The 24228-nt window shown below is 34.4% G+C and overlaps 1 protein-coding gene across 2 annotated transcripts in view; it reads left to right on the top strand.

The window, feature by feature from the left end:
* The window catches only part of KLHL4 (kelch like family member 4), a 171499-nt gene that overhangs the window by 70875 nt on the left and 76396 nt on the right, over positions 1 to 24228 (top strand). The gene's annotated exons all lie outside the window — the stretch shown is intronic.

Raw genomic sequence — 24228 nt, forward strand, 5'->3', positions numbered from 1 at the left:
GTAATTTAACATTTCAAATAAATAAGCCTAATTAGTCAAGAAGACTTCATTTAGAATTTGAATTTGGGGGAAGTTTTATTAAAATAGATATCAAATGGTTTTAAAGCACATACCTAAATAAGATCACAGATCACCACAAAACTTAATATTTAATTATCTATTTAACCAAGATATCAATAAGTGACTTTATAGGTTATGTAGTTAGTAAAACCTAGCTCCTTTAATATTGAGAAATATTAGCTTTCTTAAGTAATCAAAGACCTGATAAAGATAAAACAATAAAACTTTGGCTTTCTGGGCAGATAAAGAAAAGAAACTTTGTTTACAATTTCTTATTAAGAGTAGGCCAACAATCCAAGAAAACTTTGCCTTTTAACTGAGAGAAAGGTTGAATCTCAATCTTGTATTAGTGTCCTTTAAAATTCATTCATTTCATTCTTAGTCTTGACCACACATAAAATTATTTTCCAAAGATTTCCCTTTACAAACCTTCTACAACTTTCTTTTTCATTCAGGTTTTGTCCTAAGCCTTCTGTCTTTAAGTAACCAGTATCATTTTAGGACAAAATTACTTTCTTTTCCCTCAACAAAAATGCATTCCCTTTCCTTGTATCTTTCTTATAGAGACACATTTTACTTTCTTTGCATAAAAAGTTGTTTCCCTTATCATTTTCTATCAGTCTTTATTACATTTATCAGAATTCTTAATATTTAGAAACCTTAATTTCTAGTAAAAAACAAGTAGTGGCATTGTCTATTACACCAAAATTCTTTAGATTGGAAATTCATGAATACAATTCATAATTTCTAGAAAACATTTTTTTTCTCCCCCACTGTACAACTTTCACTAAAGTACAAAGCAAGTTTACCAACAGACACTCAGTTTCTCTGCAATAATAAACCCAAAACAGACAAATCTACTTTTGTTAGTCAATGTTTTAGCATTCTATCTTATTTGGAAAAGACTTAGATATCCAATGAATTCAACCCAATTTATCATTTAACTTAGCAAAACTTCAAAATTTTGGTGACCAAAAATTTTGAAAGATATAAACCCTTTTTATTTATTTAACCTATTGTTTGTAACAATTACCCATGGAAACCTCATTAGACAGACAAAATCAAGCATCATTATACATCATTTTTGTCTGAAAAATTGCAATAGATAACATGAGCTTATTTGACCTTTAGTAAACCTTGGTAAAATAATATTTTTATATTTAATGCTGGTAACTCTAAAGACATGTCTACTTTAATTAAACCAACAAACTTTGATTGATCAAATGATTAAAGATTTATTTATTTATATTAGAGAGAGAGAGAGAGCATGAGGAGGGTGAAGGACAGAAGAAGAGGGAGAGGGTGAAAATGTCAAGAAGTTTCCCTTCTGAGCACAGATCCCAAAACAGCTCTATTCCATGACACTGAGATCATGACTTATGTGGAAACCAAGAGTTAGATGCTCAACCGGCTGAGCCACCTAGATGCCCCTTTAGCACACTTTAATAATTGAATATTTTTCCATATCATGTGAACTTAAAGAAACATTTGGGTTAGTCTCTATTTTTCTGAGTTTTAGAATGCCCAGTTCTTTTAAGCACTTGCCTTTAAACCAATTAAATAGAGCTCGTTTACAAATTAATTTTAGCAATACCATCCAGAGGTAGAAAAAAAATCTCACATTTATAACACACCTGGACACATATACACAAGCAAGAAGCAAACAAAATCTAGTCTTTACTTCATTAACATTTGTGGAGAAGACATTAAAGGTACAATTTTCAAATATCTCTCTTCATCAAAGCAAATCTAATTGTAAGATAACATTATAATTTATGGGTCCATTAATTAGTCATTTTCTATTTTCCAATCTAACATGACCAGTTTTGTCTAAAAATGCCAAAAGCTGAAGCAACAAATGAACCAAATGAAACCCAGAGTGCCTCCATGAACATTGGTTCCTCCCAAATTCAGGGGCTTCACAGACAACCAAATGGCTTCCTAGTTTCTGGTTGCTTTATCTTATAGTTGGCTTTCTCTAATTGGGTACACAGAAAAACTGATTTATACATGTCAAAAGAACCCTATTTGGGCCATCTGGGACTCAGAACTGGGTGAGTGGTGAGGGCAGGTGATAGCCGGTCCCTGCCCTTAAAGAGACAACAGCTTATGGAGAGGCAACATAGAAGCCACAGCCTACAAAAAAAGAGGGAGATCTGTTTATACTGATTTCAGAGTATGGTGGGAGACTTTTCAGGGAACAAAGGAGCTGGCAGACACCATTTTCATCTCATTATGCTTCCCAGCATAAACACAGTGCTACCTGCAGGAGACAGTGTTGCAGAGACACTTGCTACCTAACCTGCTAGCTGTGCACCCTACCCACAAGTTCTACTGAGGACTCATCCACTCTAAGCCTACTGGCTTGAGCCCTGGGTCCAGCAAAAATTTTGTTAAGGCCCTATACACCCCACCCAGCTGCTGCTTTCAATCCACACCACCAGCAGCCACCACACTTCCAGGGATCCAGGCTAGGACTAGTGGTTCAGTGCAAATTTTGCTAATGCTGTATGAGCCTTGCCTAGCCACTCAGCACACAGATGTCATACCCAGCTGCTGCACACAATGACACTGTGTACTGCCCAGCCACCATGTGAACAGACATCTCACATCCCTGGCCACCACCACCACCTCCCCTCCACACTATAACCCCAGCAGGCACTGGGCTATGGGAGATCCAGTCTAGGACTAGTAGCTCAGTGCAAATTTTGCTAACAATTCTACCCCATACCCATGCCCTCTGAGGTCATGCTTCCACAGAACTTGCCCACCCGGGTCACATTAATATTACAGAGCAAAGCACACAACAGGCAAACAGTCAGTGCAGATGTCTGAACTGAAAGGAAAAGCAACTCACAGACAATAGCAGGATGCAAGCAACACACATAGGAAACTCTCCTGAAGTGCCAGGTTCTGGTGAACAGGGAACACTGCACTGCAGAGCCCTATAAGACATCTCCTTCATAAAGCCACTACTTTCAAAAGCAGTAGATTTAGTCAACTTTCCCAACACACAGAAACAGACACAGAGAGGTAGACAAAATGAAGAGAAAGAGAAATATGTCCAAAATGAAAGAACAAGACAAAATCATAGCAGGAAATCTAAGTGAAAAGGAAATAAGTAATATGCCCTGACAGAGAATTTAAAGAAATGATCATAAAGAAACTGGACTTCTGAACAATGTGAGGGACATCAGTAAGACCCTAGACAAAAAGATTAAAAAAAATAACATATCAGAGATGAATAACTCAACAAATGAAAATGAAAATACAATAGATGGAATAATAGTAGGCTACAGGAAGCAGAGGAATGTATCAGTGACCCAGAGAATAAAGTAATGGAAAGCAATCAAGCTGAACAGGTGATAAACAAATAATACTGCATAATAAGAATAGACTTAGAGAAATCCGTGACTCCATCAAGCATAATAACATTTGCATTATAGGGATCCCAGAAGAAGAAGAAGAGAAAAGAGGGCAGAAAATGTATTTGAAGAAATAATAGCTGAGAATTTCCTGAATCTGGAGAAAGAAACAATAATCCAGATTCAGAAGGGACAGAGATCCCCTAACAAATGCAAGCAACAGAGGTCCACACCAAGATAGATGGCAATTAAAATGGCAAAAAGAAAAAAAAAAATAAGGAAAGAATTTTAAAGGCTGAAAGAGAAAAGACAGGGAAACCACATAAGTCTATCAGGTGATTTTTCAGCAAAACTTTACAGGCCAGAAGGGAGTGGCACAATGATTCAAAGTGCTGAAAGAGAAAAATCTGCAGCAAGAATACTCTATCCAACAAGGTTAAACACAAAATAAAAGGATGTAAAATATGATACCAAATATCTGAAATTCAGAGAGGAGAGGAGTAAAGAGTGAGTTCAACATTAAAAACCATCAACGTAATAGAGACTGCTATATGTAGGAGATGTTATATATAAACAGAATGGAAACCACAAGTCACAAAACAGTAATAGATATGAAAAACATAAAGGGTAAAAAATCCATGCATATAACTAAAGAAACCAACAAGTTATGAAAGAGACTAAAAGAAGAAAGTATCAGAAAAAAACTAAAAATAAAGTAACAAAATGGCAATAAATACATATCTATCAATAATTATTGTGAATGTAAATGGACTAAATGCTCCAATCAGTAGACATAGGGTAACAGAGTAGATAAAAAAACAAGACTCATCTATATGATGGCTACAAGAGACTCATTTCACACCTAAAGACACATGAAGATTGAAAGTGAGGAGATGGAGAAAGATTTATCATGCAAATGGATGTCAAAAGAAACCAGAGTAGCAATACTTATATCGTACAAAGTAGACTTTGAAACAAGGACTGTAACAAGAGACAAAGAAGGACACTTATATAATAATAAAAAGGACAATCCAACAAGAAGATATAATAATTGTAAATATGCATGCACCCAATATGGGAGCACCCGAATACATAAAAAAGTTAATAACAAGCATAAGGAACTAATTGATAGTAAGTAATACAATAATAGTAGATTTTAACACCATACTCACATCGATGGACAGATCATTCAAACATAAAATAAACAAGGAAAGAGTGGCTTTGAATGACATACTGGAACAGATGGATTTAACAGATATATTGAGAACATTCCATCTCAAAACAGAAGAATACCCATTCTTTTCACACAGAACTTCCTACAGAATAAATCATATATTAGGCCACAAAACAAGCCTCAACAATTCAAAAACACTGAAGTCATACCATGCATCTTTTCTGATCACAACACTATGAAATTAAAAACCAACCACAAGAACAAATCTGGAAAGACCACAAATACATGGAGGTCAAATGACATACCACAATGAAGAGGTCAACAAAAAAAGCAAAGAAGAAATCAAAAAGAACTTGAAAACCAAACCAAACCAAAACAAACAACAACAAACAAAACGGAAATATAACAGTACAAAACCTCTGGGATGGAGCAAAAGTGGTTTTAAGAGGGACATATGTAGCAATACAGACCTACCTCAAGAAGTAAGATAAACAACCTAAACTTACACCAGAAGGAGCTGGAAAAAGAACAACAAACAAAACCAAAAAACAGCTGAAGGAAGGAAATAATACAGATTAGAGCATAAATAAAAGATATAGAAACTAAAAATACAATATAACAGAGCAAAGAAACCAGGAGTTGGAGAATTGAAAACATCAACAAAATAGGTAAACATCTAGCCAGGTTCATCCAAAAAGAGAGAGAGAAAGAGAGAGAGAGAAAGGACTAAAAACAAAATCACCAATGAAAGAAGAGAAATAACAACCAACACCACAGAAATACAAACAATTGAAAGAGAATATTATGAAAACCTATATGCCAACAAATTAGACAACCTAGAAAAAAATAAATAAATTCCTGGAAACATTTAAACTAACAAAGGGGAGGCAGGAAGAAATAGAAAATTTGAACAGGCTGATTAAGAGCAAGGAGATTATATCCATAATCTAAAAACTCCCAACAAATAAAAGTTCAAAACCAGACAGTTTTACAAGTGAATTCTTTCACACGTTTAAAGAAAAGGACATTGGGAGAAGGAAGGGAAAGATGAAGGGAGGGAAATTGGAGGAAGGATGAACCATGAGAGACTATGGACTCTGAGAAGCAAACTGAGGGTTTTAGAGGGGAGGGGGTGGCGGGAATGGGTTAGCCCGGTGATGGGTATTAAGGAGGGCATGTAGTGCATGGAGCACTGGGTGTTATACAAAAACAATGAATCATGGATCACTACATCAAAAACTAATGATGTATTGTATGGTGACTAACATAACATAATAAAATAAAATTAAAAAGTAAAGAAGAGTTAATATTTGTTCTACTGAAAATATTCCCCAAAATGGAAGAAATAGGAAAACTTCCAAACTCATTCTATGAGGTATTATCTTGATGCCAAAACCAAATAAAGACACCACCAAAAAAGAGAACTACAGGCCAATATCTCCAATGATCACAGCTACAAAAATCCTCGAGAAAATACTAGCAAAGCAAACGCAGCAATACAATTAAAAAAATAATAATAATCATTCACCATGATCAAACGGGATTTATTCTTGGGATGCAAGTGTGGTTCAATATTGGCAATTCAAACATGATACATCACATCAATAAGAGAAAGGATAAAAACCACATGATTATCTCAATAGATGCATAAATAACATTTGACAACTTAGAGCATCCATTCATGATAAGAGTTCTCAACAAAGTAGGTGTAGAGGGAACATACCTCAACATAATAAAAGCCATAAATGAAAAACCCACAGTAAACATAATCAATGGTGAAAAACTGAGAGCTTTCACCCTAAGGTCAGGAACAAGACAAGGATGTCCACTCTCACCACTTTTATTCAACATAGTACTAGAAGTCCTAGCGCCAGAAATCAGACAACAAAAATAAATAAAGGCATCCAATTAGAAAGAAGTAAAACTTCCACTATTTGCAGATGGTATAATACTATAGAGAGAAAATCCTAAAGACTCCACCCAAAAATTGATAAATGAATTTGTAAAATCACAGGATACAAAATCAATGTGCAGAAGTCTGTTGCACTTCCATATACTAATAATGAAGCAGCAGAAAGAAAAATTAAAGAATCAGTCCCATTTACAATTGCACCTAAAACAATAAGATACTTAGAGTTCAAAGACTTGAAACCATAAAACACTGATGAAAGAAATTGAAGAGGACACAAAGGAATGGAAAGACATTCCATGCTCATGGATTGGAAGAATAAATATTGTTAAAATGTCCATACTACTCAAAGCAATCTACAGATTTAATGCAATCCCTATGAAATACCAATAGCATTTTTCACAGAGCTGGAACAAATAATCCTAAAATTTGTATGGAACCCATAAATGATTCCAAATATTCAAGGCAATTTTGACAAAGAAAAGCAAAATTGGAGGTACCACAGTTCCAGACTTCAAATTATAAAACAAAGCTGTAGCAATCAAAATAGTATGGTACTGGTACAAAAATAGACATGTAGATCAAGAGAACAGAATAGAAAACACAAAAATAAACCCACAATTATTTCATCAATTAATCTTCAACATAGCAGAAAAGAATATCCAATGGGATAAATACATTTTCTTCAACAAATGGTGTTAGGAAAATTGGACAGCAACATGCAAAAAAAAAAAAAAAATGAAACTGGACCACTATTTTCACTGTACACTAAAAAAATTCAAAATGGATTAAAGACCTAAATGTGAGACCTGAAACCATAAAAATCCTAGAAAAAAGTACAGGCAATAAGTTTTCTGAAATAAGTCATAGCAACATTTTTCTACATACATCTGAAGAAAGTGAAACAAAAGCAAAAGTGAAGTATTGGGACTATATCAAAATAAAAATCTGCACAGCAAAGGAAACTTTCAATAAAACTACAAGGCAATCTAGTGAATGGGAGAAGATGTTCAAAAATGATGTTCTTGATAAAAGGTTAGTATCCAAAATATATAAAGAACTTATACAACTCTGGGGAGCCTGGGTGGCTCAGTTGGTTAAGTGTCTGACTCTTGATATTTATCCAGGTCATGATCTTAAAGTTTTGACACAGAACCCTGTGTCAGGCTCCATGCTGGGTGTGGAGTCTGCTTAAGATCCTATCTCCTTCTGCCCCTTCCTACTCCCATTTTTCTCAAAACAAAACAAAACAAAACAACAACAACGAAAACTACAACTCAACATGCAAAACCCAAATAATTCAATTAAAACATGGGCAGAAGTCATGAACAGATATTTCTGCAAAGAAGACATACAGATGACCAACAGACACATGAGAAGATGCTCAACATAATGCACCAGGGAAATGCAAATCAAAGCTTCAATGAGATATCAACTCACACTTGTCAGATTAGCTAAAATCAAAAACACAAGAAACAACAGGTGTTGGCAAGGATGTGGAGAAATGGGAATACCCTTGCACTGCTGGTGGAAATGCAAACTGGTGCAGCCACTCTGGAAAACAGTATGGAGGTTCCTCAAAAATTAAAAATAGAACTACCCTATGATCCAGTGCTCACACTACTGGGTATTCAGCCAAATAACACAAAAACACTAATTCAAAAGGATGCATACAACCATATGTTTATAACAGCATTATTTACAATAGCCAAATTAAGGAAGCAACCCAAGGACTCACCAATTGATGAATGGGTAAAGAAGATGTGGCATATATATAATGGGATATTATTCAGTCACAATAAATAATGGAATCTTGTCATTTGTAATGACTTGGATGGAACTATAGAATATAATAATAAGGAAAATAAGTCATTCAAAGAAAAACAAATACCATATGATTTCACTTATGTGTGGAATATAGAAACCAAAAAAATGAGCAAATGAATAAAAAGAAACCGACTATTAACTATATAGAACAAACTGGGGCACCTGGGTGGCTCAGTCAGTTAAGGGTCTGCCTTCAGCTCAGGTCATGATCCCAGGTTCCTGGGATTGAGTCCCTCATCAGGCTTCCTACTTGGCGGGGAGCCTGCTTCTCCTCTCCCACTCTCCCTGCTTGTGTTCCCTCTCTCGCTGTCTCTCTCTGTCAAATAAATAAATAAAATATTTTTTAAAAAATAGAACAAACTGATGGTTAGCAGATAGGTGGTGGGTGAGTTGATGGGTAAAATAGACAATGGGGGTTAAGGAGCACATTTGTCTGATGAGCGCTGGGTTTTGTATGGAATTGTTGCACCACCATATTGTACACCTGAAACTAATAACACTGTATGTTAACTATACTAGAATTAAATTAAATTAAATTAAATTATTAAATTAAATTAAAAAAAAATATTTGAAGGACAAGAGTTTTCCTTTAGGCTACTCATTTACAAACAGATTTACATTTCATGTGTGACAGGCTATGAATTAGATTTTTGGTTTGAACACATTTTATATACAGTCATGTTGACTTAGGAAGAAATTGAAAATGGCTTTCCTTGTATATCAGGCCTTTAGAGAGTTTTGCTCTCATTGCTGTATCTTCTCGTTAGTTGATATTTCTCTTTGTTGTTGACTAATTGGTTTGGTAAACTTTTTTAACAGTATCAGTCTACCATCCTTCTGAAATTTTGCAAATTCTGAATTCATGAATTCCAAATTAATGAAGTTTGACAGGGCAATTATAATAGTTAATGTGAATATAGAATATATCTTTATCTGTCTGTATTGCTGACTCTTTGCTTTCTGAGACTTCTTTTTCTTTTATTCTCTTGAACACCCTTCTTAGTGAGTGGATCCTGACACATTGTCTTACTTAGACATCTATGTGCCAAATTCATAAGTACTATGAATAGAGAAAAAATCGTCCCAAAACATTCAACTCAGTATATATTTTGCTGTTTTAGATTCAAATTTAATCCAGCTTTGAGAACTGAAATAATCTATTATGTTTTTTTCAAAGTCATTCCATGTATGAATTACATTTATCTTTTAATTTTGTCACACAACATTCTAAAAAAATACCACTCATGTTTCCTTTCTGTATCAGGCCCTGACTATTTAAAATATCTGAAGAAACATATAACCAGATTCATTTTATCCTAAAGATGGTTTAGAAATATGAAAAACATATTTAGCAAACAAAACAGTGGTATGATTCTCAGAGTGCCAATCATGGGCTTAAAGGATTGTACTACCTGTACTGCTTTGAATATAGCATTCTTAAGTCATTGAGAGTGTAATCACTTCAATTTAGCATTTCTACTTCTGTCAGTACCTCATTAACAGCTCTAGTTTGGGTTTGGTAATAGTATGATTAAAAAAAAAAAAAAAACAAGAACACTGTGCATGGCCTAAGTATTCAAATAAATCATATGTGCAAATTGCAACAAAGCCATCCAATACTAGTAGATTAAGAGAAAACCCACTGTGCTTTTATTTTTTCTTGTAGTTCCCATTTTCCAAGTACGGTACAAATAAAATATTTGGTACAGGAGGCTAAAAATATAAATTAAAAAATAAAAACACCTCATTATCAATCTGGAAATATTATTTTAAAAAAACACCATTTCCTCCTTTCATATATCTCCACTAAAATCTGGTAGTGAAGAAAATAGCCTTTTTTTATTTAAAAATATCCATAGATAAGATTTTTTTTTTAGAGAACAGTAAATGGCATAGCTTCAAGAGCCCTCTCTTCATGAAACAAGTTCTAAAATTAAAGGATTTAAAACTGCTAAAATTAGCCAGCCAAGGAAACTAATGCACTTCTCAAAGGACTTCTAAGCCGAACAATCCCCAAATCCTTTGTTATCCTACCTTAAAATATCTTGAGCTAAAAATGTGATTTCCAGGCCACTAATTTGTAATCCTTATATTTTATCAGTGTAATAAGTGAATTAAGAAGTTTACAGAAGTTAATAATTTCTGAAATAATAGAAGTTATAAAACTGTCTGAAATCTAACATTTTCTTTAGAATAAATATATATTTTACCTGTACCAGTTTAAATTACTGTATAGAAGACAACACAAAGATTCTAACATCCTATGAATTAAATGTGCAATATAAAGTATATAATGATATTGTGGAATACTAGAAAAAAGGGAGCCAGATAGATCTTGGCTTGACACTCAACTCTTGATTTATTAGCTATGTAATATTGTACAATTTTTAAATCTTTTTGAGCCTTAATTTCCATATCTGAAAAAATGGAGATAAAATTTAACTTATAGACTGTGAATATTAAATGGGTTAATATATAAGGAAATATAAACTATATTGCCTGGCTCATAACTGGCATTCAGTAAATAGACTTCTTCTTCTCCTTCCCCTTCCCCTCCCCCTCTCCCTTCTTCTTCTTCTTCCTCTTCTTCTTCTTCTTCGTTGTCGTCTTCTTCTTCTTCTTCTTCTTCTTCTTCTTCTTCTTCTTCTTCTTCTTCTTTCTTCTTCTCCCATTTCCTCTTCCTCTTCCTCTTCTTCTTCTTATTGTATTGGTAATGTATGAGGATATGTAAGTCTTCCTCTTCTGATAAGCATAGACAAAAATAAAATCTATTTTGTTTTTACATGGGAACTTGCACCATAACTGTAACTGTAAATTATATAGTTTATTATAAAATAAAATTAGATATACTTCTGTGTCTCCCAATATGTAGCAACTCTAAAGAGAAATAAGTTTATAAGACGTACCAGATAAGGCAATTGTCAGTTCTCTCAGTGCCCACTCCATCCACATGAAGTTTTTGTTTTGATTGATTGATATTTATTTATTTATAAAATTCCAGTATAACTAATATAAAGTGTTTTATTAGTTTCAGGTGTACAATATAGCAATTCAGCACTATACATTGCTCAGTGTTCATCACAATAAGTGTACTTTTAATACTCTTCAACAATTTCACAAATCACTGAACCCACTTCCCATCTGGCAACTACCAGTTTCTTCTCCATATTTAACAGTCTCATTTTTGTTTGTCTTTTTTTCCCTTTGTTCATCTGTTTTGTTTCTCTTTTTTTTTTTGCTTCTACACATGATCTAATTAATTAATTAACATATTTATTTGATTATTTATTTATTATGTTCAGTTAGCCACCGTAAAGTACCTCATTAGTTTTTGATGTAGTGTTCAATGATTCATTAGTTGTGTATAACACCCAGTGCTCATCACAACACGTGCCCACCTTAATACCTATTGATTGATTGATTCTTAAAGATTTATTTATTTATTTTAGAGAGAATGCATGAGTGTGGGGAGCAGAGAGGAGGGAAGCAGACTCTCCGCTGAGTGGGGAGTCTTACACAGGGCTTGATCTCAGGACCCTGCATCATGACCAGAGCTGAAACCAAGATTTGGATGCTTAACAGACTGAGCCACCCAGGTGCCCCAAGTTTTTATTTAAATTCCAGGTAGGGACACCTGGGTGGCTCAGTCGGTTAAGCGTCTTCTTTCAGCTCAAGTCATGATCCCAGGGTCCTGGGATCAAGCCAGGAATCTGGATCCCTGCTCAGCGGGGAGCCAGCTTCTCCTTATCCCTCTGCCCCTCCCCCTGCTTGTGCTCTCTCTCTCAAATAAATAAATGAAATCTATAAATAAATAATAAATAAATAAATAAATAAATAAATAAATAAATTCCAGTTAGTTAATATACAGTGTAATATTAGTTTCAGGTGTACAATATAGTGATTCAACACTTCTGTACAATACCTAGTGCTCATCACAAGTGCACTCCTTCATCCCCACCACCTATTTAATCCATGCGCCCACCCCTCTCCCCTTTGCTAACTGTCAGTTTGTTCTTTATAGTTTAGAGTCTATTTTGTGGTTTGCCTTCCATTCTGTTTTTTTTTCCTTTGCTCTTTTGTTTCTTAAATTCCACATACGAGTGAAATCATATGGTATTGATCTTTCTCTGACTAACTTATTTTGCTTAGCATAATACTCTGTAGCTATATTCATGTCCTTTCAAATGGCAAAATTTCATTCTATGACTAATATTCAATTGTATATATAATCTATATTATATATATTATATATTATCTTATTTATCCATTTCTTTAGCAATGGACACTTTAGTTGCTTCCATATCTTGGCTATTGTAAACAATGCTGTAATAAACATGAAGGTGCATATATCTTTTTGAATTAGTGTTTTTGTTTTCTTTGAGTAAATACCCATTAGTGGAGCTATTGTGTTATATGGTATTTCTATTTTTAATTTTTTTTAAGATTTTATTTATTTATTTGAGAGAGAGAATGAGCTAGAGAGAGCGAGCACATGAGAGGGGGGAGGGTCAGAGGGAGAAGCAGACTCCCTGCCGAGCAGGGATCCCGACTCGATCCCGGGACTCCAGGATCATGACCTGAGCCGAAGGCAGTCGCTTAACCAACTGAGCCACCCAGGCGCCCCTCTATTTTTAATTTTTTAATAGAACTCCATACTGTTTCCCATAGTGGCTGTGCCAATTTACATTTTCACCAACAAAGCAATAGAGTTTCTTTTTCTCCAAATCCTCACCAGCACTGATATTTCTTGTATTTTTGATTCTAGCCATTCTGACAAGTATAAGGTGATATCTCATTGTGGTTTTGATTTGTATTTCCCTGATGGTTAGTGATAATTGAGCATGTTTTCATGTGTCTGTTGGCCACCTGTATGTCTTTTTTAGCGAAATGTCTACTCAGATCCTCTGCCCAGTTTTTAATAATAATATTTGATTTTTGTGATGAATTGTATTTGTTCTTCATATATTTTGCGTATTAACTGCCTTTTGGATATATCATTTGTAAATATCTTCTCCTATTCAGTGGGTTCTCTTTTGTTTTGCTGATGGTTTCCTTTGGTGTGCAAAATCTTTTTATTTTGGTGTAGTCCCAATAGTTTATTTTTGCTTTTGTTTCCTTTGCCAAAGGAGACCTATCTAGAAAAATGTTTCTATAAGAGATATGAAAGAATTTACTGCCTAAGTTTTCTTCTAGTTTTATGGTTTCAGTTCTCACATATAGGTCTTTAATCCATTGAATTTTTTTGTGTATGGTGTAATAAAGTGACCCACTTTCATTCTTTTGCATGTAGCTTGCCAGTTTTCCCAAACCATTTTTTTGAATATACTATCTTTATCCCATTGCAGGTTTTTGCCTTTATTTGTTGTTGTAGATTAATTGACCATATAATCGTGGCTTTATTTCTGGGCTCTCTGTTCTGTTTTGTTGATCCATGTGTCTATTTTTGTGCAAGTTCCATATTATTTTGATTACTACAGCTTTGTAGTATATCTTGAAGTTTGGGATTAGGATACCTCCAGTTCTGTTCTTTTTCAAGATTGTTTTGGCTATTGAAGTTTTTTGTGATTCCATACAAATTTTAGTATTATTTGTTCTAGTTTTGTGAAAAGAAGTTGCTGATATTTTGATAGAGATTGCATTAAGTGCATAGATTGCTTTGGGTAGTATAGACATTTTAATAATATTCATTCTCCCAATCCATGAGCATGGAGTCTCTTTCCATTTGTGCCATTTTCAGTATCTTTCATCAGTGTTTTATAGTTTTCAGAATACAGGTCTCTCACCTCTTTAGTTAAGCTTACTCCTAGGTATTTTATTCTTTTTACTGCATTTGTCAAGGAGATTGCTTCCTTAATTTCTTGTTCTGCTACTTCATTATGTATAGAAATGCAATGGATTTCTGTACATTCATTTCATATCTTATTACTTTACTGAATGCATGTACTTGTTCCAGTAGTTTTTTGGTGGGGTCTTTAAGGTGTTCCATATATAATATCATGTCATCTGCAAAGTCTGAGTTTTACTTTTTCCTTTCCAATTTGGATACTTTTTATTTCTTTTTCTTGTTGTGGCTATGACTTCCAGTACTATGTTAAATAAAAGTGGTGAGAGTGGACATTCTTTCTTATTCCAGATCTCAGAGAAAAAGCTGCCAGTTTCTCACCATTGAATATGATGCTAACTTTGGGTTTTTCATAAATGGTCTTTATTATTTATTTTGGGGTATACTCCCTCAAAACCTACTTTGTTGAATGCTTTTATTGTTGTAAAGCTACTTGTATTTTAAATCTATATCTTACCTGAAATTTTGGGAATTCTTTTTTTTTTTTAATTTTATTATGTTATGTTAGTCACCATATAATACATCATTAGTTTTTGATGTAATGATCCACGATCCATTGTTTTCGTATAACACCCACTGCTCCATGCAGTACGTGCCCTCCTTAATACCCATCACCTGGCTAACCGATCTCCCCGCCCCCCTCCCCTCTAAAACCCTGTTTGTTTCTCAGGTCCATGGTCTCTCATGGTTCATCTCTCCCTCCAATTCCCCCTGCCCATTTTTCCCTTCCTTCTCCTAATGTCCTCCATGTTATTCCTTATGTTCCACAAATAAGTGAAACCATATGATAATTGACTTTCTCTGCTTGATTTATTTCACTTAGCATAATCTCATCCAGTCCCATCCATGTTGATGAAAAACTTGGGTATTCATCTTTTCTGATGGCTGAGTAATATTCCATTGTATATATGGACCACATCTTCTTTATCCATTCATCTGTTGAAGGGCATCTCAGCTCTTTCCACAGTTTGGCGATTGTGGACATTGCTGCTATGAACATTGGGGTGCATATGGCCCTTCTTTTCACTACATCTGTGTCTTTGGGGTAAATACCCAGCAGTGCAATTGCTGGGTCAGAGGGTAGCTCTATTTTTTTAATTTTTGAGGAACCTCCACACTGTTTTCCAAAGTGGCTGTACCAACTTGCATTCCCACCAACAGTGTAAGAGGGTTCCCCTTTCTCCACAACCTCTCCAACATTTGTTGTTTCATTCCCTGTCCATTTTTCCCATTCTAACTGGTGTAAGGTGGTATCTCAGTGTGGTTTTGATTGGAATTTCCCTGATGGCTAATGATGATGAACATTTTTTCATGTGTCTGTTAGCCATTTGTATGTCTTCTTCAGAGAAGTGTCTGTTCATCTCTTCTGCCCACTTTTTGACTTGATAATTTGTTTCTTGGGTGTTGAGTTTGAGAAGTTCTTTATAGATTTTGGATACCAGCCCTTTATCTGTAGTGTCATTTGCAAATATCTTCTCCCATTCTGTGGGTTGCCTCTTTGTTTTGTTGACTGTTTCCTTTGCTGTGCAGAAGCTTTTTATCTTGATGAAGTCCCAAAAGTTCATTTTTGCTTTTGTTTCACTAGCTTTTGGAGATGTATCTTGAAAGAAGTTGCTGGGGCCGATGTCAAAGAGGTTACTGCCTATGTTCTCCTCTAGGATTTTGATGGATTCCTGTCTCACATTGAGGTCTTTCATCCACTTTGAGTTTATCTTTGTGAATGGTGTTAGAGAATGGTCGAGTTTCATTCTTCTGCATGTGGCTGTCCAATTTTCCCAGCACCATTTATTGAAGAAACTTTTTTCCATTGCATGTTTTTTCCTGCTTTGTCAAAGATTATTTGACCATAGAGTTGAGGGTCCATATCTGGGTCCTCTATTCTGTTCTATTGGTCTGTATGTCTGTTTTTGTGCCAGTACCATGCTGTCTTGGTGATTTATCCCCGGGAATTCTTTACCATTATATCTTCATACAAGTTCTCTGACCCTTATTTTCTCTCTTCTGTTGGGATTTCAGTTATGCAGATATTGGTATTTTTTATGATGTTCCAAAAAGTTCTAAGGTTCCATTCACTGTTTTTCTTTTTTTTGTTTTTTTAAAGATTTTATTTATTGAAAAAAAGAGAGAGCGAGCACACAAGCTGGGGGACGGGCAGAGGGAGAGAGAGAATCTCAAGCAGACTCCACGCTGAGTGCAGAACCGAATGTGGGAGGCTTGACACCATGACCCTGAGATCATAACCTGAACTGAAATCAAGAGTTAAAAGCTTAACTGATTGAGCCATCCAGGTGCCTCTCCATTCACTGTTTTTCATTTTTTTCTTCATATTTCTCAGATTTATAATTTCATATTACCTGTCTCCAAGTTCACAGATTTTTACACTGGTTCATTTCTGATGTTGAAGATCTCTAGTGAATTTTTCAATTCAGGATTGTAGTTCCCAAATCCAGAATTTGTTTGGTTCTTTTTAAAATCTTTATGTCTTTGTTGATATTATCTTCTTCATATATTGTTTTTCTGATCTTCTTTAGCTCTTTTTGTTTTAACTTAGCAGTCTGAGGATATTTAAGAAAGTTATTTATACAAAATGTGAAAACCTATAGTGCTTTAAGGTCAGTTTCTGTATATTTATTTTGCTCCTTTTGAATGGGCTATGTTTCCATGTTACTTCATATGTCTTCTGATCTTTTGTCAAAAATGGGCATTTGGAAAGACAGCCATCTTTACAAATTTTTGCATAATGGTTCCTTGTGGGGAAGTATTTTACTAATCAGCCCAACATTAAGGTTTGAGTTCTTTATCAGACCTTTTCTGGGCATGGACTTTCTGTGGGCTTGAATGGGTGTTTCTTACTCAAACTTCTCATTTATATGGCTCCTTATACATGTCTTAATTTCTTTATGTCTTACCCCTACTTCTTGCAGCTTTGGATATATTTTTTGCTCATAATTCCTTACCCCAGGTGTTCATGGATCTGCAGTCCCTTCACAGTTTTCATGTGCTGTGATGCATGCCACTAACTTTTGGGACTTCTAACCTGAGATCCAAACTTTACTGACACTTTCAACTGAGCTCTAAACTAAGCAATATTGAAAACAGTTTCTGGGTGGTCTACAGACAGGCTAGAATGTGGCAAATATGTTCCACAATTTTTCTCGTATCCTGAGGAGGAAATCAAGATATAATCTGTTTTCTTGCAATTGCACCATGCTAGTCTGTGTAGGGGTGGTACAAGAGCAAGCATAAATACCATGAAATTTCTTATTCATTTGAATGTGACTTTTTCTTGATTAGGCATTTGTTTTGTTGCTGCATTCCAGAGCTCTCACGAAGCTATTTTTTTTAATTTTTATTTATTTATCTGAGAGAGAGAGGGTGAGAGAGAGTGAGATAGAGCATGAGAGGGGGGAGGGTCAGAGGGAGAAGCAGACTCTCCACTGAGCGGGGAGCCCCATCCAGGATTCGATCCTGGGATTCCAGGATCGTGACCTGAGTCCAAGGCAGATACTTAAGTGACTCAGCCACCCAGGCCCTCACAAAGCTATTTTAGTCAGTCTGTATTTCTTTACTTGATGTTTCCATGAGAGAATGAAGATATGGAGCTTCTTGATCCACCATAGTGTTGATATCACAGAAGTTACTGTTGTCTGATTTTATTTAATTTTAAGGATAATATTGAAGGTTCCTGTGTTTTTCTGAAGAGTAGTAAAACAGACATCAGAAAAATAAACCCTTCAGTTTGCTTTTGCTGCAAAACTATTTTACAACAATTTTACTGTGAGAAAGAATTGAACATATTATCTTAAATTTTTGGTGAGAGTTATTTTTGGCAGTCTCTTTGGAAGGCTATTTGGCAATATAAATTAAAAAAAAAATACATACTCTTTAAAGACATTCTTGAAGAGCCTCAAAAAACCCTCCAAGTTTGAAGTTAAAGATCTGAATGAGGTTATATTACAGTGTGCCTTTTACCATAGTTCAAATGCTGTAAAGGCATAGAACCAAGTGTCCATTGATAAAGGAATGGATAAAGAAGATGTGAGATAGATATTAAATGAAATATCACTCAGCTATAAAAAAGAATGAAACCTTGCCATTTGCAACAACATGGATGGATCTAGACGGTATAATGCTAAGTGAAATAAGTCAGTCAGAAAAAGACAAATACCATATGATTTCACTTATATGCAGAATTAAAAAAACAAATAAATAAATGAATAAAAAGCAGGATGTGATCTATACATACAGAGAACAAACTGTTGTAAGAGAAAAAGCATGTGGGGGGATGGGCAAAATAGGTGAACGGGAGTCAGAGATACAGGCTTCCAATTATGGAATGAATAAGTCACAGGAATAAAAGGTACATCATAGCAATATAGTTAATAATATTGTAATAGCAATGTATGGTGACAGATGGTAGCTACAGTATTGGTGATCATAGCATAACCTATAGAGAAGTCAAATCACTATGTTGTATGCCTGAAACTAATGTAACATTTTGTCAACTATACTCAAATAAAAAAAAAAAAAGAAAGAAAGAAAGAAAGAGAGAAAGACACATACACACAGATATCCAGATCTTTAGAACTGGTGGTTGCCAGAGTTAGGTGGGTGGGGGGATGGGTGTAATAGGTAAAGATCAAGAAGTTCAAAATTCAATTTATAAAATAAATAGGTCACAGAAATGAAAAATATAGCATAAGCAATATAGTCAATATGATTGCAATAATGTTGTTTGTTGACAGATGATGACTACACTTATGGCGAACACTGAGTGATGTATAGAATTATTGAATCATTATGGTGCACACCTGAAACTAATATACACTGTATGTTAATTATACTTCAATAAAATAAAATATAAATAAATAGATAAAATACAAGTAGCTAAATGAAATGCAAAAGGATAAATCCAATAGACCCAGAGAAGACTCATTGTAATCAAACTGTCAGAAGTAAAAGGGCGTTTTGAAATTAGTGTGGGAAGTCACATATAAGTAGTCATCAATAACATCATTTGTGGTTCCATTGGCAGAAATCTTGTAGGACAAAAAAGCATTGAGATGGTGTATTTAAAGTACTGGAAAAAGTGAACTGATAATTCTGTATCTGGCAAAATTAAGATATTCCTAGATAAATACAAAGAGAGTTTATTACCATTAGACGTGTCCAACAAGAAGTATTAAAGGGATTCCTTCAAGTTGGAAGTAAAGATCTTAGACCATAACTCCAAACAAAAATATAATGTCCTCAGAAAATGGAAGATGCATGGCAAATATAAAAACAAGATATAAAAACAAGTATTAATATAATATTGGCTCATAACCACTTTTTATTCTTCTATAGGATTTATGAGTCTGAAACATAAAAAAGAATATAAATCTGTGATAATGGGTACACAATACATAAAAGTGTAACTTGTGATGTCTATAACAAAAAGGGAGGAGCATAGTTATAAAGGAATCAGTTTTCTATGCAATTGAATCATTGTCTATGTGATGTGGTTAGATTTATCTGGTTACAATAAATTGTTATGACTTTAGGTTATTATATGTAATCTCAATGGAAATATATATAGAATATTCACAATTAGAAATGAGGAGGGAATTAAAACATTTCATTACAAGAAAATTAACTTAAGTAGAAATGAAGGCAGTAATGGAGTAAATGAAGAAGTTATTGCAAGATATACAGACTTTGGAATAGTAAAAGGGCATTAAGTAAAAAGTGAAGAAATCTGAAAAAAGTATGGACTTTAGTCAATAATAACATATCAGTATTGGTTTATTAATTATAAAAAAGTAACATATTGATGTAAGATATTAATAATAGAGGGGGAATTGAGTGTGGATCTGTAAATTTCTATTATCATTTCCACTTTTCTGTAAATTTAAAACTATTCTAAAAATTTTGGTCTAAAATAGTTCTTTGGTATGGTAAAATGTTATTAACAATAATGGTTCTTTGTAATGATTGCCCATATTCCCCTCCTTATTGTCTAAACTCAATGAATTTACCCATTTTGCCATATTAAAAAAAAAAGTTAATGTAGAATATTTTTTGTTAAATCAGAACATATTTTATTTTATTTTTTATTAATTTTTATTGTTATATTAATCACCATACATCATTAGTTTTTTTTATTATGTTATGTTAATCACCATACATTACATCATTAGTTTTTGATGTAGTGTTCCATGATTCATTGTTTGTGTATAACACCCAGGGCTCCATGCAGTATGTGGCCTCCTTAATACCCATCACCAGGCTAACCCATCCCCCCCACCCTCCTCCCCTCTAGAACACTCAGTTTGTTTCTCAGAGTCCATAGTCTCTCATGGTTCGTTTCCCTCTCCGATTCCCCCCCTTCATTTTTCCTTTCCTGCTATCTTCTTCTTCTCCTTTTTTTTTTTTTACATATAATGTATTATTTGTTTCGGAGGTACAGGTCTGTGATTCAACAGTCCTACACAATTCACAATGCTCACCATAACACATAACCTCCCCAATGTCTATCACCCAGCCACCCCCTCCCTCCCACCCCCCACCACTCCAGCAACCCTCAGTTTGTTTCCTGAGATTAAGAATTCCTCATATCAGTGAGATCATATGATACATGTCTTTCTCTGATTGACTTATCTCGCTCAGCAAAATACCCTCCAGTTCCAACCAAGTCATTGCAAATGGCAAGATTTCATATTTAGTCACTGATATTACACTTAACTATTAAATCAGTGATTACACGTTAATTGTGTACAAAATATTGTATTAGGTGCATCCTTTATTATTGTTTTTTAAATATAGCCTCTGCTTTCAAGTTCTTAAAAACTAACTATAGAATTAAGAGGTAGACCAGGGTGTTTCAAACTTGGAACCATTGAAATTTTTGGCTGAACAATTATTGTAGAGGGCTGCTCTGTGCATTATAGGGTGTTACTAATATCTCTGGCCTCTACCAATTTATGCCAGTAACACCCTTCCATAGTTATGACAACCAAAAGTAAAGAATTCTCTGTACTTGTCAAAGTTTTTTTTTATATAATTCTATAACTGTTCTAAAAATTGAAGTATATTAATTAAATGATTAACAGTTCCATATGAAAATATTTTAAAGATATTTATGGAAATACTACATCTTGGTAGTTAGAATGAACTTAACACAAAATTTAACATTTATACAGAGACTTTCACGTACATTTTCTCATGTAATCATCTGAAGAGCCCTGTGACATAAGCATTACTGTTGGTAGTATTTGTAATAGTATTATTTTTATCTCCATTTTATAGGAGAAAACTAAAGCTTAGAAAGATAAAGTGACTTGCCCAAGATCACTCAGCTTGTATACAAGGGCAGGAACTAAATCTAGGCATTTTGATGCTTTTTTCATTTCAGCATGCTGCTTCCCATGTCACCATCTGTAGATATCATACAATAAAGAAAAAGGAAGAACATTCTCTGATGCATTGGCTTCCATTATAACATCTGACCTGACATCACAATATTTAAAATGGAGGCAAGAGAATTGTAATTTATGAGCTCTGGGAACTCATTGAGATTGGGTTATGTTTCAATAGTTTAATTGTTGTTGTTTGTTTGCTTGCTTGACTTGTTTTATTACAGTCTGCTTAGATAATGACCAAGAATAGATTATAATATTTTATATATTTAGCTTAATATGTATTTTATATTTTGGATGCAATAAATTGATATATCCATATTTCTTTGTGTACTAATTTCTTACTTCTTAATGAGACACAAGCTACAGTTGCCTCTGTCTTTTGAAACATAACAAAATTGTGTGTGGTTCATGTTGATAGGATTTTGATTCTAAAAATCAGTATTTTAATTATAAAAAATACTGCAGATATCTAATAAATTTGTGTGCCCAAGTAAACACATCCCAAACTAGTCAGTAATTAAAGATGATTTTTTTGTCCTTAACCAAATTAGGCTGAAGAAATTTCACAGAATAAAATTATTTCCTGGCCAAAACTTCCCAAAATATATTCCTCCTTTAGAATATGATCCTCTTCAATAATTGATGGAGTATACATGAGGAAAGCTAAGATAATATGACATTGATGTTTGATTGACTCAATGTAAATCAAGCCATTACTTGAGCAGAGGAAAGATTAGGTTTCCTTAACTTAACTGAGTTAAGTGAAACCTGAATGCTTTCTTGCCTATGGTGAGAAAGTATTGTTCCTCTCAAAAACAAATATATTTTGTAGCAGACAATTTTTAAGGATATTCATACTATGCTACCTTAATCATCCATGTAATACTGTGACTGAATGTCCAAAAGAGTCTTTAAAGGTTAAGAAAATTCAGAGATTAAAAAAAAGAAGATTCGGAGACGAATCATTTATTTAAATTAAACAGAAAGTAATGTTGCCCTGGACCAATTATCTTAAAAGAAACACAGGCTGAGTTGGGGGTGGGGGAAACTAAAACTAATGGCGGTTGGAAAATGATGCCTAAAAGCAAGAAAGACAATATTAAAAAAATTAAGTATGTTCATCCAAGCATTAAGTATTTAAGCTTCTACTGATTGTAAGCCTCTCTATGCTTGTGCTAATATTTAAATTCCACCATTGTGTGCTGCTGAAAAAACATGTAGACAACTTTCTTCATTGTAAATTCACCAGTCATCATATTTGCTTAAATAGTCAAAGGGTACAAACTTCCAGTTAGAAGATGAAGGAGCTATTATGGACATTGCTGCTATGAACATTGGGGTGCATGTGCCCCTTGTTTTCACTACATCTGTATCTTTGGAATGTGGAAGGAGCCAAGATATCCTTCAACAGATGAATGGACAAAGAAGATATGTTCATATTTACAATGGAATATTACTCTGCCATGAGAAAGGCTGGATATCTACCATTTGCATGGACATGGACGGAACTAGAGGAGATTATGCTAAGTTAAATAAGTCAAGCAGAGAAAGACAATTACCATATGGTTTCACTCATATGTGGAACATAAGGAATAGCACGGAGGACCATAGGGGAAGGGAAGGAAAACTGAATGGGAAGAAATCAGAGAGGGAGACAAACCCTGAAAGACTCTAGACTCCAGGAAACAAACTGAGGGTTGCAGAGGGGAGGGGGTGGAGGGATGGGGTACCTGGGTGATGGGTATTAAGGAGGGCACATGTTGTGATGAGCACTGGGTTTATGTGCAACTAGTGAATCGTTGAACACTCTTTCAAAAATTAATGATGTACTATATGTTGGCTAATTGAACATAATAATAAAAAAATTAAAAAATAGAAAACAAACAAAAAAAGATGAAAGAGCCAAGATGTCCATCGACAGATGAATGGATAAAGAAGATGTGGTATATATATATACAATGGAATATTACTCAACAATCGGAAAGGATGAATACCCACCAATTGAATCGATGTGGATGAAACTGGAGGGTATTGTGCTGAGCGAAATAAGTCCATCAGAGAAAGACAATTATCATATGGTTTCACTTATATGTGGAATATAAGAAACTGCAGAGGATCATAGGAGAAGGGAGGGAAAACTGAATAGGAAGTAATTAGAAAGGGAGAAAAACCATGAGGGACTCTTTAACTACAGGAAACAAACTGAGGGTTCCTGGAGGGGAGGTGGGTGGGGGTGGGGTCATTGCATGATGGGCATTAAGGGGGATACATGATGTGATGAGCACTGGGTGTTATATGCAACTGATGAATTATTGAACTTTACATCTGAAACTAATGATGTACTATATGTTGGCTATTTGAATGTAAATTTAAAAAAAATAAAATAAAATCTACTGATCTGGAAAAGAAAAGAAGATGAATAAGCTCTGGGGATCTAATGTACAGCACGGTGACTATGGTTAACAATACTGTATTGTACACTTGAAAGTTGCTAAGACCCTAGATCTTAAGTGTTCTCACCACACACATAAAAAATGGTAACTATGTGAGGTGCTGGATGTGTTAACTAACCTTATTGTGGTAATAATTTTACAATATATACATATATGAAATCATTACACTGTACACCTGAAACTCACACAATATTATAT

Source organism: Mirounga angustirostris, unplaced genomic scaffold (genome assembly GCF_029215605.1).
Source record: "Mirounga angustirostris isolate CCGP_5_RB_7025 unplaced genomic scaffold, mMirAng1.0.hap1 SCAF_11, whole genome shotgun sequence".
In the NCBI taxonomy this organism is placed as follows: Eukaryota; Metazoa; Chordata; class Mammalia; order Carnivora; family Phocidae; genus Mirounga; species Mirounga angustirostris.